Raw genomic sequence first — 17,138 nt, 5'->3', positions numbered from 1 at the left:
TATTCAGCTTCCTTCCCCCTCTTTAAGAGCCTTCCAGGAAGTTCTACCCAACAACTTCCATTTACTTCTCTTTGGCCAGAACTTAGGCTGTGGCTCTTCCTAGCTATAAAGGGAGGTGGGAGATACAGTCTTTTTGTTATGTATATTATCACATTGCATAAAACCAAGAAGGGAAGAATGGGTATTGGATAGGAAAATAAAAGTCTCTACTACAAGGAAGAATGTCCTGGCATCCAAGGCAAGAGAGCAGCTGGGTCTACAACTAGGGTCAGTGACGTTAGCAAAGGAGGCAGCTTCTCTCTCCTCATCTCCTTTATGAGGGACACGTGGTCTCTTGCTTTGTACTCCTCTCTTACAAGCCTGCTTTTTCTGCGGCCTGTGGTTTCTGCTCTCTATAACTTCATCCTGAGTGGGATGTTGCACATAGAACCTACTCCATCCTTGACTGTACATTTCAACTCAAATTCCTATCATTGCCCAGAGGTGCTGATTCTAAATTCTGGAGTCAGGCAGTTTGATTGGTCCATGGCTGGCCTTTGAATAAGTGTCCAGATCTGGTCTAGACACATGTCGGGGAAAGGGAAAGCCAAGAACAAGCAGAATATGGAGTGGACCCTTCAAGGTTGGACAGGCTGTGGGCAAAGCAAGTAATTATATGTTCAAGTCATATGCCTTTTGGTGGCAATGATTACTAAAAGTTTTATAGTATTCTATCTCAAACTTTGACATGGTGGGAGAAACACAATTATTTTAAGGTTGCCAGCTGAAAGTTTACCTGCAGGTGGTTCTGGATTTTAAAATTGATGAAGCTGAGAAACTTCCATTTAGAGAATGATAGAAAGTTTCTGCTTCTACGGGGAAATAGGAATTTGGGGTGGGGAGAAGACCTTTCATTTTCTGAGAAGGTCCTTTAAGAGAGGCCTTTCAGTCTATGCTCTGAACCACAACACTATATTGCAGATGTCAGGTCAGTATGTACACCTCACCATTCACGGATTAACACTGAACCAGTGACATCGTTCAAATATACACTGAGATGTTGAGTGTTTTGAACAATACTGTAGATCAGCTGCATGATGAGCAAGTTCAGGCCCTTGTAGATTGCTTTTCTAAACATAGATTTAAAAAGGATAATTTATCAAAGTCTTCATTCATTTCTTAGGAGATGTCTCTGTATTTTTTTTCAAGTATATGCTCTTGAGATCATAAGCCCATATTAAACAGAAAGGAATGTACATGCCTGATCTTCTTTTCATCTCACATTGGAAGTGAAAGACTATGAAAAGGAACTGGAGGAGATTTGATACAGTCTTTGGGAAATATACTGTTGACCATGTGACGGCCAGCCAGGTCATAGGGCCCAGCCTCAACGTAGGAATGAAGGTGGGATATCTGTCTACTTTGTAGGAGATAGAGGGTCTTACTGTCAATCTCTTGGGAAGGATATGAGGTAGGCCTCAGATTGGGAGAAAGGAGAATCTCAGTCTTTCCAGGGCCTGTAGTTTATGGAGAAGGACATGGTCAAAGGAACTTCCCATCTGTGGAGGTAAGCTGGCCCAGAAACATGCTAGTAATTCTAGAGTTAGAAAGCAAAATGGCCAGGGATGACTTCTATGGAAGGCATGATTTGTTGGACCGTAGGTATATCTGATATTCAGTTTTAACTTTTTCTTTTCTTTTGCTAGCCTCAGACTTGCACATCTGCACATATTTCTACCCACTTCCCCTGTCCCCCAGCACTCTTACTGTGCTGAGTATTCTTTGGGAGAATTAATGGAAGGTTCTGTGTCCAGGCTTAGGGCAAAGCAGTAAAGAACAACTAGGAGCAGCATGAAGAAGTAGCTTTAGAATAGCAAAAGATGACCTGAGAGAAGCCCCTAGTAAGAGGTGACAATCAATGACTATTATCATTTAAATATCTTTAATATAATTGCCTGTTCAAAACAAAAATAATAATAATGCATTGTGAGGTGTGATGTAGAAATCAGATGTATGACAAAAGTAGCACAATAGCTGGCAGAGAAGAAATGGAATTATATTTGTAAGGTTCATATATTACATATGTAGTATACTTTTTAAAGGTAGAATGTAGTCAGTTAAAAATGTATACTGTAAACTCTAAAGCAATTAGTAATACTACATAACAAAGAGTTATAGTTAACTAAGCCAACAAAGAAGAAAAATGAAATAATAAAAACAAACTCAATTAATTCAAAAGAAGGCAGACAAAAAAGAAAAAGAGAAAAAAAGACTATCTGGAATAAATAGAAAACAAAATAGATGGCAGACTTAAACCCAGTGTATTAGTCCGTTTCTTCATGCTGCTGATAAAGACATACCCAAGACTGGGCAATTTACAAAGGAAAGAGGTATAATGGAGAACTCACAGTTCCATGTGGCTGGGGAAGCCTCACAATTGTGGCAGAAGGCAAGGAGGAACAAGCCACATGTTACGTGGATGATGGCAGGCAAAGAGAGCTTGTGCAGGGCAACTCCTGTTTTTAAAACCACCAGATCTCATGAGACCCATTCACTATCATGAGAACAGCACGAGAAAGACCCATCCCCATAATTCAGTCATCTCCCACCAGGTGCCTCCCACAACATGTGGGAATTCTGGGAACTATAAGATGAGATTTGGGTGGGGACACAGAGCTAAACTATATCACCCAGTACTGTAAATAAAAACACTAAGTAGTCTAAACATCCCAATTAAAAGGCAGAGATTAACTGATTCGATTAAAAAAAAAAACAAGACTCAGCTATATGATATCTATAAGAAACCCACTTTAGATATAAAAACACAAATAGGTTCAACATAAAAGGCTAGAAAAACACACATCATGCTAACTCAAGTAAAAAAAAAAAGTTAGAAAATCGATGTTGAAATCAAAGTAGATTTCAGAGCAGAAAAAATTATCAGGAATAAAGAGCATTATTTCATAATGCTAAAAAGTGCAATTTTTCAATAATATGCAATAATTGTAAACGTTTATGCACCTAAGAGAAGAACAACAAAACACACAAAGTAAAAGCTAGTAGAAGTTCAAGGAGAAATAGACAAATCCACAATAATCAAAGATTTCAATAATCCACTCTCAAAAATGTTTAGACATTTTTGAGACAGACAGGAACACAATAAGGATATAGAAGATTTAAACAGCACTATCAACCAACTTACTGACATACATAGAACATTCCACCCAATAACAGAAAAATATACATTGTTTTTAAGTCTACAGGGAACATTCACCATGATAGGCCATATTATGGACCAGAAAACAAGTCTCATACAGTTAAAAGGAGTCATCAAATTATGTTCTCATTTCACAATTAAGTTAAATATCAGTAAGTTGTTAAGAAATAAGTAACAGATATATGAAAAGTCCCCAAACATTTGTAAGTTACACATATGCTTTTAAATAACCCATAGCTTAAAGAAGCAACAAAAAAGAAAATTAGGAAGATTTTGGCCTGAATATAAACAAAAATGTACCATATCAAAATTGTGAGATTCAACTAAAGCAGTACATACAGAGAAATTCATAACATTAAAATTCTATATTAAAAGAAAAAAAAGGTCTCAATCAATGGCCTCAGCTTCCGCTTTAAAAAACTAGAAAACAAAGAGCAAATGAAAGCCAAAATAAGCAGAAGAAGAGAGACAATAAAAATCAGCATTGAAATCAATGAAATAGAAAATGAAAACAACTAAGAAAATCAATTAAACCAATAGCTGGTTTTGAGACAATCATAAAATTGACAAATCTCTAGCAAGAGACTGATCAAGAAAAAAAAGAGAAGATACGACTTTATTATTTATTAGAAAAATGCAAATTTAAGCCACAATGAAAAACCTCTACACATCTATTGGAAAGTCTAAAATTAAAAAGACTAACCATGCCAAGTATTGGCAAAGACTTGGAACAACTGAAACCTTTATACACTGCTGATGGGGATGCAAAATGTAGAACTACTTTGAAAAGAACCAACAGTTTCTGAAAAGGTTAAATATCCACCTACCATATAACCTAGCCTCTGCTTGTAGTCACTCAGGGAAAATAAAAGCATATGTTCATATAAAAACCTGTGCATAAATGTTCACAGTACCTTTGTCATAGTCAAAAACTGGAAACATTTCAAATGTCTATCAAGAGATGACTGAATAAACAGATTTTTGTATATTCATGGAGAAGAATACAACTCAGCAATAAAAAGGATACAAGAATATAAACAAATCTCACAATAATTATGTTAAGTAGAAGAATCCAAACAACAACAAAAAGAGAACATGTGATATTATTTCATTTATATAAAATTCTTAAAATGAAAACTAAATTACAGTGGCAGAAAGCAGATCAGTGGTTGCCTAGTGTGTCAGGCCATTCTTGTGTCGCTATGAAGATATAAATGAGACTGGGTAATTTATAAAGAAAAGGGGTTTCATTTACTCATGGTTCTGAGGCTGTACAAGCATGGCACCAACACTGGCTCAGCTTCTGGTGAGGACCTCAGGAACTTACAATCATGGTAGAAGGCAAAGCAGAAGTAAGTGCCTTGCATGATGAGATCATGCGCAAGAGAGAGAGCAGGGAGGTGCCACACACTTTTAAACAACCAGATCTCACAAGAACTCACTCACTATTATGAGGACAGTGTGTCTGCTCCCATGACCAAAGCACCTCCCACCAGGCCCTACTTCCAACATTGGGAATTATGTTTCAACATGAGATATGAAGGTAACAAACATCCAAACTATATCATTCTATTCATGGCCCCTCAAATCTCATGTCCTTCTCACATTGCAAAATACAATTAAGAGGTGACTGAATAAACAAATGTTTGTATATTTATAAAATAGAATACAACTCAACAATAAAAAGGATACAAGAATATAAATGAATCTCACAATAATTATGTTAAGTGAAATAATGCAAACAACAACAAAAAGGGCACACATGATATGATTTCATATGTACTGCCAATAGTAACAATAGTATCCAAAAGTCTTAACTGGTCTCAACATTAAGTCAAAAGTCCTAAGTCTTATCTGAGACTCATCTCCTTCCACCTATGATCCTGTAAAATCAAAACAAGTTGTTTACTCCCAAGATACAATGGTAGTACAGGCATCGTACTACTATTTTGAAACACTACCATTCCAAAAGAGAGAAATTGGCCAAAAGAAAGGAACACTAGGCCCCATGGAAATCTGAATTCCAGCAGGGCAGTCATTAAATTTCAAAGCTCCAAAATAAACCTCTTTGACTTTATTTCCTGCATCCAGGACACATTGGTGCAAGAGGTGAGCCCCAAGGCCTTGGGCAGTGCTGCCTTTGTGGCTTTGCAGGTTTTGTAGCCCCCATGGATGCTCTCACAGGTTGGAGTTGAATGCTTGTGGCTTTTCCTGGTGCAGGGTAGAAGCTTATGGTGGATCTACCATTCTGGGGTCTGGAGGGCAGTGGCCCCCTTCCCACAGCTCCACTAGGTAGTGCCCCAGTGGGAACTCTGTGTGGGGTTTCCAACTCCACATTTCCCTCTGTACTGTCCCAGTAGAGGTGCTCTGTGAGAGCTTTCTTTTAGTCATGCAAATGTCTCTAGCAAGTGATTGTTCTACAGCCTGCTTTGATTCTTCCCCTGAAAATGATCTTTTCTTTTCTAACACATGGTTAGGCTGCAAATTTTCTAAACTTTTACTCTGATTCCCTTTTAAATATAAGTTCCAACTTTAAGTCATTTCTTTGCTTCTGTATCTGAATGTAGGCTGTTAAAAGCAGCCAGGCCAAATCTTGAATAATTTGCTGCTTAGAAATTTCTTCTGCCAGATACCCTAAGTCATCACTCTTAAGCTCAAACTTCCACAGATCCCTAGTGCATAAACACAGTGCAGCCAAGAACTTTGATAGGGCATAACACAAATGACCTTCTCTCAGTTCCCAATAACTTCCTTGTTTCCATTTGAGGACTCTCAGCCTGGCCTTCTCTGTCCATATTTTTATCAGCACTTTGGTCACAACCATTTATCTAGTAAGAAGTTTCAAAACTTCCCTCATCTTCCTGTTTTCTTCTGAGCCATCCAAACTCTTCCAACCTCTACCTGTTACCCAGTACCAAAGCCACTTCCACATTTTCAGGTATCATTATAGCAACATCCCACTTCTCATTGCCAATTTTCTGTATTAACCTGTTCTTGCATCTCTATAGAGGAATACCTGAGGCTGGGTAATTGATAAAGAAAAGAGGTTTAACTCACAGTTCTCCAGGCTGTACAAGTGAGGCACCAATATCTGCTTGGCCTCTGGCAAAGGTCTCAGGAAGCTTACAATCATGGTGGAAGGCAAAGTAGGAGCAGGCACTTTACATGGTGAGAGCAGGAGAAAGATGTAGGGGAGGTGCCACACACTTTTAAACAACCATGAGAACAGCACTAAGCCATTCATGATCCAAATACCTCTCACCAGGCCCCACTTCCATCACTGAGGATTACATTTCAACATTAGACTTGGAGGGGCCAAACATCTAAATTAAATCACCTGGGGATGGGAGGTGCGTGAGAAAGACAGAAAGGAAGGGTTAAGGGAATCGGTGACCTTCTGGGGCTGTTGGACATGTTCATTTTCTTGATTGTGGCGATGGTTTCACAAGTGCTATACATAGGTCAAAATTTATCAAATTATACACTACAAAGTGTGCCATTTATTGGCACATTATTGACATAGTGAGGTATGTCAGCTATACCTCACTACAGCTGTTAAATGCTCAAAAACAGCAGAAAAGAGCAAGCACATTTTAAGAACCAAAGAGAATCATAAAAATAAAATATGAAAAGTGAGATAGAAAACTCAATAGATAAGCATTGCAGTTGACTAGATATATTTGAAAGGAGAATCTACTGGAAGAGCAAACTCAAGATAGTATCTGAAATGCAGCAGAAATGGTAGATGGAAGAATCAGACAAAGAGATAGACAAAGAAAAATTAGATGAAATAAACATATTCCTAGAAAACATAACATCAAGAGGAAACAAGATACCCAAATAGTTCTATAATTATTAAAGTTTGAATTAATAGTTAAAAGTCTCCTCATAAAGAAAAGAACTCCAGATCCAGAGGTTTTATCAGTGGGTTCTACCAAATATTCAAGGGAAGAAATAATTCTAATCTTACATAAATATTCCAAAATGTCAAAAAGAAAGAGAAGTCTCTATCTGCTTTATGAAGTTAGCATAATCATGATGCCAAAGACTGACAAAACCATGTGAGAAGTTGCAAAAATCTTAAAGCATTAGCAAGTGGTATCCAGCAATGTATATAAATGATAATGTATTTTGACCTTAGTAGGTTAATTCCAGGAATTCAAGGTTGGCTTAACATAAGGAAAAATATTTTCATGTAATTCACAACATTAATGTAAAAAGGACCTTAATAGCTAAGAAAACTCTTTGTCCTCCTGTTATTAATATTTCTTCTCCAGCTATCAGATGAACATACACCTGTAGCTTCAGCAGCTACCTTGAACCATGAGGTGACTTTGAGGATTGCAAAGCAGAAAGGTAAGAGCCTGAATCTTTGATGGCATCAAAGGGCTGCCATAACAGCCTTGGACTACTGACCTTCTGACTTCTTCTATGTGAAAGACAAGTAGTATCTTTCCTAAGCCACTGACTTGCTTTTTAAAAATTAAATTAGCAGAAGCAAATCCTAATTGACTCTGACACCTGGAGTAGATTAACGGAGGTGAGGGAGCATCAGGAAAAGCCTCATGGAGCACATGATATTTGAGTTGGAACTTGATGAATGAGTACAGTCTTACCAGATAGCAAGGATTAGAAAGGAGGAAGGCACTCTAGACACAACAGTAGCATTGTGGAAAAGTGCAGGGCAGGAAAAAGCAGCTTGTTCAGAAAATAACAAGATGAGTATAACATGTATATTTCTTGAATATTGTTTTGAACTTAGGCATGGTCTGGGACTGGGGCTGAATTGAACTGGAGAGGAGGGTCACTTTGCAGCTCCGTTATATGCAAACCAGCACCTCTGGGGGAAAGCAGTGACCTTTTGCAGGAGCTGTGTGAGTAAACAGATATTAGCCAGGCAGGACACAACTCAATGAGGGGCAGTGAGTCCTTGACTTGCAGGAAGGTGATTTGAGCTTAAGTTTTTGCCTCATAGCTGTGAATGTGCTTCAGACAAAAGTGACCAGATCAGTCCTTTTCACTGGTGGCTCGGCACAGGTGATCCTAAACCCTTTGCACTAGTGGAGTGAGTTCCCCAACAATAAAGTTCCTGAGAAAGAAAGATGCTATAGATGAATAGAAAAAAGAGCTGTTCATCTGTGTATCTGGTGATTTGGTTGCCAAACATTTTTTTTCCTCAAGAATCAGGAACGTTTACAGGAAGTCAGGCCCTGAGGTACCCAATTGCACAATGCCACATACATTGCAATTTTTCTGAGGCAGCCAGTCATAGCGTAATTATTAATAGTGCCCCCTTTCACTTTCAAAAGTATACTGCTTTGGATAATCAATTTTATGATCACCTTACTTACTTGTGTAAGGACTTTATAAAGGAATTCTTATATCTTTGCTAGTGCTTTCTCTGATTTGGAGAATAAACAAATCACTACCACTCTCCTTTCCCCCTGAATAAATCTGGGGATCAAAGAGAAACTTTGGGAGGATATATTATTTGATTATAGTGTTTCAGACAGAGACAGTTAGGAAGGATAGGAAAATGCATATATAACATAATATGACCCACATTGTTTTGCAAATAATAGGGTCAAAGTTGTGATAATAGGAAGAATATGGATTTAACATATGAGACTAGGCTGAGTGATTTTTGGAAGAAAAAGTGAAACCTAAAACAGGAAAACATGATTGCCCTTGGTAATTCAAGAGAAAATTAGCCACAGGCCTCACTTGTGGAGAGAGACTGAATTATAATAGGCCCTGTTCCCTATTCTTCCCCCACCAAGGTAATCAGAGAAGGGAGCCCCAGTCCCTCCATCAATGCCAGCAGGAACCTAGGAGGTGGAGACGTCTCCTCAGACCCTGTCACCATCATTGGCTAAAGTTTGAGGTGCTTGAGTTTTCAAGACACAGACTGGATAGGAATTATAATGGCATTTTTCAGATAGGGATATTGAAATTCAAAAGATGACTTGCTCAAATTATAGAGTTTATAAATGGCAGAGCCAGGAGCTTGAGTTTAGGACATTCCTCCATGAAGAAATAGAAGCATTATAAGGACTCCAAGTTCCCTAGAGAAAACCTGTGGCCTGAGAAATGGCAGAAATAACTGGGATTTTTAGCCTGAAGATAAAGGAGATGTAGAGGCACAGGATATGATCTCTGTCATCAAATCCCTGATGGACTGTCAGATGGGAAAGAAGTTAGACCTGTGCGGGGTGGACCCAGAGAACAAAGCAAGGACTAGTGAAGGGAAGCGAAAAGGAAGCAGATGCCAATTCAACATACAGGAAAGGAAACTAACATTTCCTGAATATCTATCCATGCCAGGCATTTCACATATATATTCCTATTTAATTCTCAGACAGAGGGAAAAAACTGTGAAGTAGATATTATCCTCATTTTAAAAATGAGAAACCTGGAGATTTCCAACTTAGGGTAATGGCAGAGTAGCTTGTATTGCACTAACTCTCCTACTGATAACATTTATCAGCTCTGGACAAAATAGAAAAAAATGGTTTGAAATTACTGGGAAATTATCCAAAGAAACTAGAGGGCATTCGTCCCCTTGAAAGGTGAGAACCACACTAAGTGAGATCTAGTTTATTCAGCTTTCATGTAAGGGCAGTCCCTAGTCTGTGTGTTATCGTGGGGCATTTCAGATAGAGCTAAAGCAAAAAGCTGCAGTAATATTGGGGAGTCACGTGATGCATATTGGGTCTTCCAGAACAGTTAGACATTGAAGGGGGGAAATCCCAGAAAGAATGAAGCCACAGAGGGGAGCCCCCAAATCTGCATATAGATTCCACTCAAATCCTTGGCTGGCACCTAAATCCTGAATGTATGGGCTAAGACTTCAAGAAGTCTATGGGGGAAACAGTAGCTGGAATCTTGAAGAAAACCAAAAACCCCGAAACACACAACTGAGCAGAGGATTCAGTAGCTGCCCACAATGGAGGCAGAGTTTAAAGTTTAAATACCAACAGATGAGAGAGCCTTAATAAGTACCTCAAGCTTTGCACTGAAATCCCAGAAGGGCCACACCCTAGGATTAAGTACCATATTCCAAGATTAAGGTATTCACCCTAGGACTAAGGGGAAAAATCAAAATAGACTTTCCCTAACAAAGCTTAAAATCAACTCCATAAAAGACCAAGGGGATTTGATGGTCATTTCCCTACCTACTAGAGCAAAACTCAATACTCTTCAAAGAAAGATAACAGAATATAAAATTATCTATGTATAATAAAAAATTTTAATTTCTAGACATATGAACAGACAGAAAAATGTAGCCCAGTGAAGAAAAAAAATCAGTTGATAAAAACAAAATGACAAACCCGTGATATTGAAATTAGCAGAAGGGAACTACTGTGGTCTGAATGTTTTTGTTCTCCCAAAATTCATGTTAACACCTAATTACTGATGTGATAATATTAGGAGATGGGCCTTTGGGAGCAGATTAGACCATGAGGGCAGAAGCCTCATAAATAGGATTAGCGCCCTTATAAAAGACACTCCAGAGAGCTAGTTACCCCCTCCACCATGTGAGAACATAGCAAGAAGGCACTGTCTATAAGAAAACAGGTCCTGACTGGGCATGGTGGCTCACACTTGTAATCCCAGCACTTTGAGAGGTCGAGGTGGGTGGATCACGAAGTCAAGAGATCAAGACCATACTGGCTAACATGGTGAAACCCCGTCTCTACTAAAATTACAAAAATTAGCTGGACATGGTGGTGCATGCCTGTAGTCCCAGTTACTCAGGAGGCTGAGGCAGGAGAATTGCTTGAACTCGGGAGGTGGAGGTTGCAGTGAGCTGAGATTGTGCCACTGCACTCCAGCCTGGTGACCAAGCGAGACTCTGTCACACACACACACACACACACACACACACACACACACACACACACAGAGAGAAAGCAGGTCCCTCACCAGACACTAAATCTGCTGGTGCCTTAATCTTGGATTTCCCAGCCTCCATAACTGTGAAAAATAAATTTCTGTTGTCTACAAACCACTTAATTCAAGGTATTTTTCTGGTAGCAGCCCAAATGAACTAAGTCAAGAATTTAAAAATAACTATGATAAATATTATAACAAATCTATAGGAAAAGATGTATTCATTTTTAATGCGTGAAGAGATGAGGAATTTGAGAAATATGAATACTATAAAAAGAACTAAAAGGAAATTTTAGAAACTGAAAAATACAGTATTTGAAATTTTAAAAAAATTAGAAAATATCATGGTAGATTGAATAAAGAAGAAGACAGGATCAGTGCACTGGAATATAGATCGATAGAAATTATCCAAGCAGAAGCATGGAAGGAGAAAAGGTTGAAAAACAACAGATCCTCAACAACTTGTGGGACAGTATCAAATGGCTGAGAAAATGAGCAACTGGAGTTTCAGGAAAAGAGGAGCAAAATAACTACAAAGCAGAAAAAATATTTGAAAAAACATTGGTCAAATATTTTCCAAATTTGATCAAAAAGAAGAAACCTATAGATCCAAAAAACAAAGCACACCTCAAACAAGATAAATACAAAGAAAATAACATGTAACACATCAAAGTTAAACTCTTAAAAAAACACAAATAGACAGAAAATATAAAAAGCACCCAGATAGAGCTGATTTCTCATTAGAAACAATTGAGGCCAAAAAACATAATTAAAATGTTAAAAGAAAAAAAAGAAAAAACTTGTCAACCTAAAATTCTGTATCAAGTAAAAATACCTTATAAAAATGAAGATAAAATAGGTATTTTCAGATAAATGAAAGGCAAGCTAATATGTTAACAGGTGACACAATTATAAAAAGTGCTAGTGCTTACTTTGGCAGCACATATACTAAAATTGAAATGACACAGGGAAGATTAGCATGGCCCCTGCACAAGAATGACATGCAAATTTGTGAAGTATTTTGTATTTTAGGCCAGAAGAGAATGAGATGATATATTCAAAGTACAGAAAAAAAAAATTGGCAACCAATAATACTGAACCTGGCAAAGCTGTCCTTCAGAAATGAAGGCGAGATAAGGACTTTTATAGACAAACAAAAGCTGAAGGAGTTTATCACCACTAGATCTACTTTATAATAAATGCTAATGGGAGTTCTTCAAACTGAAAGACAAAGTGCTAGCTAGCAACATGAAAACATATGAAAGCATAAAACTAACTGATAAACATAAATACATAGTCAAATTCAGGATAGTCTAATACTGTAATGGTGGTGTATAAATCACATATATCCATAGTATGAAGGTTAAAAGACAAAATATTTAAAAATAATAATAGGTAAAATAACTTGTTAAGGGATACATAATATAAAATAATATAAATTGTGACTAAAATACAATGTGGGTGGGAAAAAGCAAGTGTAGAGTTTTTAAAATGCAGTCTAAGTTAAGTTGTTATCAGCTTAAAATAGCCCGTCATAACTATAAATGGTTTTATGTAAGCTTCATGGTAGCCACAAAGCAAAAACCTGCAATAGGTACACAAGAGAAAAAGAGGAAGGAATCAAAGCACACCGGTACAGAAAATCATCTAATCCCAAGGGAAGACAGCAAGACAGGAAGAAGAACCAAAGACTACAAAACAACCAGAAAGCAATGAATGAAATGGCAATAGTTAAGTCCTTGCCTATCAATAATTACATTGAATATAAATGTACTAAATTCTCCAATCAAAAGTTGTAGCTATTGAATGATTGAAAGAAACCCCATGACTCAACTATAGGCTGCCTACAAGAGACTTAACTCACCTATACGGACTTAATTTACCTTTACAGATTAAAAGTGAAGGGATGAAATAAGATATTCCATGAAAATGAAAACCAAAATAGGGCAGGAGTTATATTAGACAAAATAGACTTAAAGTCATAAACTTTAAGAAGAGACAAAGATATAATGATGAAAGGGTCAATTCATCAAGAGGTTATAACAATTATTAGTATATATGCACCCAACATCAGGGCACCCAAATATATAAAGCAAATATTCATATACCTGAAGAGAGAAAGAATGCAATACAACATTAGTAGAGGATTTCAATACCCTATTTTCAACAATGAACGATCATCCAGATAGAAAATTAATAAGGAAACACTGAACTTGACTATATTTTAGACCAAATGGACCTAACAGACATATATAGAACATTCCATTTAACAGCAACAGAATACACATTCTTCTCAAATACACATAGAATACTAACCCAGGATAAACCATATGTTAGGCCACCAAACAAGTCTTAACAAATGTAAGAAAATTGAAATTATATCAAGTATCTCTTTTGATGATAGTAGTATAAAACTAGAAACCATAATGGGAGGAATTTCAGTAAATTGACAAATATATGGAAATTGAGCAACATATTTCTGAACAACCAATGGGTGAACAAAGAGGCTAAAGGAAAAATTTGGAATCTTGAAACAAATGAAAATGGAAATATAATATACCAAAACTTATGGGATGGAGGAAAAGCAACTCTAAGAGAGAAATTTATAGCAATAAGCACCTGCATCAAAAAGGAAGAAAGATCTCAAATAAACAACCTAACATTACACTTCAAAGAACCAGAAAAAGAAGAACAAACTAAGCCTAAAATAAGAACAAACTAGGCTGGGTGCGGTGGCTTATGCCTGTAATCCCAGCACTTTGGGACGCTGAGGTGGGCAGATCACCTGAGGTCTGGAGTTCAAGACCAGCCTGGCCAACAAGGCAAAACCCCCTCTCTACTAAAAATACAAAAATTAGCTGGGTGTGGTGACACATGCTTGTAATCCAGCTATTTGGGAGGCTGAGGCATGAGAATCACTTGAACCCATGATGTGGAGGTTGCAGTGAGCTGAGATCATGTCACTGCACTCCAGCCTGGGTGACAGAGTAAGACTGTCTCAAAAAAAAAAAAGAAAAAAAAAAGAACAAACTAATATGAAATTAGTAGAAGAAAGGAAATAAAGATCAGACATTTCTCAAAAGAAGGCATACAAATGACCAACAGGTATGTAAGAAAAATGCTCAACATCAGGAATTATCAAGGAAATGCAAACTAAAACCACAATGAGATATCACCTCACACCTGTTACAACGGCTACTATCAAAAAGATGAAAGATAGCAAGTGCTGGAAAAGATGTAGAGAAAAGGAAACCCTTGTATACTATTGGTAGAAATGTAAATCAGTACAGCCATTATGGAAAACAGTATGGAAATTCCTCAGAAAAATTAAAAATAGAGCTACTGTATCATCCAGCAATCCTACTATTGGGTATATAGCCAAAGCATATGAAATCAGTATGTCAAAGAAATATCTTCATTCCCATGTTTGTTGCAGCAGTATTTACAATAGCCAAGGCATGGAAAAACCAAAGTGCCCATCAATGATGAAAGGATTTTAAAAATGTGGTATATATACATAATGGAATATTCTTAAATTAAAAGAGACTTCTTAAAAAGAAGAAAATCTTGTTACTTGTGACAACATGGATGAGCCTAGAGGATATTATGTTAAGTGAAATAATTCCACTTCAACTTGGCAGCTTAACGAAAAATAAAAATTAAAAAAAGTGAAATAAGCCATGCACAGAAAGACAAATACCACATGATCTCACTTATATGTGGAATCTAAAAAAGACAAACTCATCAAAGCAGAGATGAAAATGGTGGTTACCAGGAGTTGGGCATAGGAGGAGGGAGGAATTGGAAAATGTTGGTCAAAGGATACAGATAGGAGAAATAAGTTCAAAAGATCTATTGTATATCATGGTGACTATATTTAACGACAGTTATTGTATAACTGAAAATTGCGAAGGCAGTTTAAGTGTTCTCACCACAAAAAATGGATAAGTATGAAAGTAAGACACGTTAATTAGCTTGATTTAACCATTCCACATTGTAAACATATTTCAAAACATCATGCTATATACCATAAATATATATAATTTTAATTTGTCAATATTAAAAAATAAATATTTCTAAAAGAAGAAATGCTAAAGGAAATTCTCTACGCTAAAGAGAAATGAGACCATATGGAAATTCAGCTCTACAGAAAGGAATAAAGGGCACTAGAAATGATAACTTTGTAGGAAAATACAAAAGAAATTTTTCCTTCTTTTCTTAATTATTTAAAACATGAATTGATAGGACTTCTACTTCTAGCCAGTATGGGGTAGCAGGGGCTGAATTTAACCTCCAATCTGAAACAATTTCTTTTTAAGCTGAACAAAATATATGAAAAAATAGCTGTGAAAATATTAGGCACCAGGTAATGAAGGACAGTAATCCCTAAATGACAGGAAACAAATATAGCCCTATTATTGACCTGGTTTACCTCCTGAAGGAAGTTTGCAGACCATCACAAGGAAGGCAGAACCATGGCAGAGGCTGGCAATATCCCTGAGTTGAGGAGGCAGAAATAGAAGTTGAGAAAAACAAAGAATCTAGAATTCCCAATGTAGTGTATTTAAAAGAAGAGCTGCACACAGGGAAAACTTCAGAAATCTACAGAAGCTTCCCTTGAGTATTCAACAGAATAATCATCAGCACATGCATATGAACAACTAGTCTAAAAAAATCACTCAAAAGGTTAGAGGAAACAGTGCTACAGCTCACAAGAATAGGAAGGGTCTATTCCCAATAGCCAGAGTAGAATACTTCATAAGTCATAGGACATCAGTTAGAGTACTGAGCAGGGTCTTCCCTCAGTAGTGGGAAAAATTAACCCTAGACTAAATGCTGCTTGTCCCTGATAATTGAGCTTAAAGCAAGAATCAAAAGTATTAAGCTATTTGAAAATAATGTGTATCTCCAAATAAACCTCAAGAATACTTTTAGGAATACAAAAATATTCAGCACCCAACAAGGTAAAATTCACAATATATGGCATCCAGTAAAAAAAATTATCAGGCATTCAAAGAACTAGAAAAATAAAACCTATAATGAGGAGAAAAATCAATCAAAACTGACTCAGAAATGACACAAATGATAGAATTAAGAGACAAGCATATTAAAACAGTCATTATAACTGTATTCTATATGTTCACCAAGCTAGAGAAAATATTGAACATTAAGTAGAGACATGGAAGATATTAGAAAAACTGAAACCAAACTTCTAGAGAAGAAAACAACCATGTCTGAGATTAAAAAAAAAAAAGTACAATGAATGGGAAATAGCAGATTAGACATTTCAGAGGAAAGGAGTAGTAAACTTGAAGACATAGCAATGGAAACTACCCAAAATAAAGTACACAGAGGAAAAGACACATAAAAAAAAAAAAAAACACAGAGCAACAGTGACAACTTCAAGTGGCCAAATCTATGTGTAAGTGGGGTTCCCAAAAGAAAGGGAGGACAGAAAAGTATTTAAGGAAATAGTGTCCAAATGTTTCAAATTCGATAAAAATTATAAGTTCACAGATTCAAGAAGGTCAGTGAACACCAAAACCAGGAAATTAAAAAAAAATACCCAAACGCATATCAGAATCAAGTAGCTTTAAATCAGTGACAAAGATAAAATTTGAAAAGTAGAGGAGATACTCTACATGCAGGGCAATGAGGATAAGGAGGATAGCAGATTTCTTGTCAGAAACAATGCAAACTAGAAGACAGTGACTCAAAATCTGTAAAATTCTGTAAGAAAAGAGAATGTCAACCTGGAACTCTCTACTAAGAAAAAATTATTTTAAAAGTTAAGGCAAAATAAATACTTCTTTAGACATTCAGAAGCTGAAAGAGTTAATCACAAGCAGACTGGTGGAATAGAAAATGTAAAGGGAAGTCCTTCAAGCAGGGGGAAAAAAAGGATAATATCAGATGGAAACCTAGATATATTAGGGGTCAGCAAATTATGGCCCATGAGCCAAATCTGACCTGCTGCCTCTTTTTGTGAATAAAGTTTTATTGGAACACAGCCATACCTATTCGTTTATTTGTTGCCCATGGATGCTTT

General features: G+C 36.8%; 1 non-coding gene across 1 annotated transcript; it reads left to right on the top strand.

Annotated features, from left to right (window-relative positions):
• The first annotated feature begins 12,013 nt into the window (after positions 1-12,013).
• On the top strand, positions 12,014-12,120 carry LOC115932136 (U6 spliceosomal RNA). The gene has a single exon (XR_004068465.1). It is a non-coding gene; the product is annotated as a U6 spliceosomal RNA (small nuclear RNA).
• Positions 12,121-17,138: the final 5,018 nt, after the last annotated feature.

This window comes from Gorilla gorilla, chromosome 1 (genome assembly GCF_029281585.2).
Source record: "Gorilla gorilla gorilla isolate KB3781 chromosome 1, NHGRI_mGorGor1-v2.1_pri, whole genome shotgun sequence".
Classification (NCBI taxonomy): domain Eukaryota; kingdom Metazoa; phylum Chordata; class Mammalia; order Primates; family Hominidae; genus Gorilla; species Gorilla gorilla.
The sequence above is the reverse complement of the archived record's forward strand: the minus strand, read 5'-3'. Positions and strand labels throughout refer to the sequence as shown.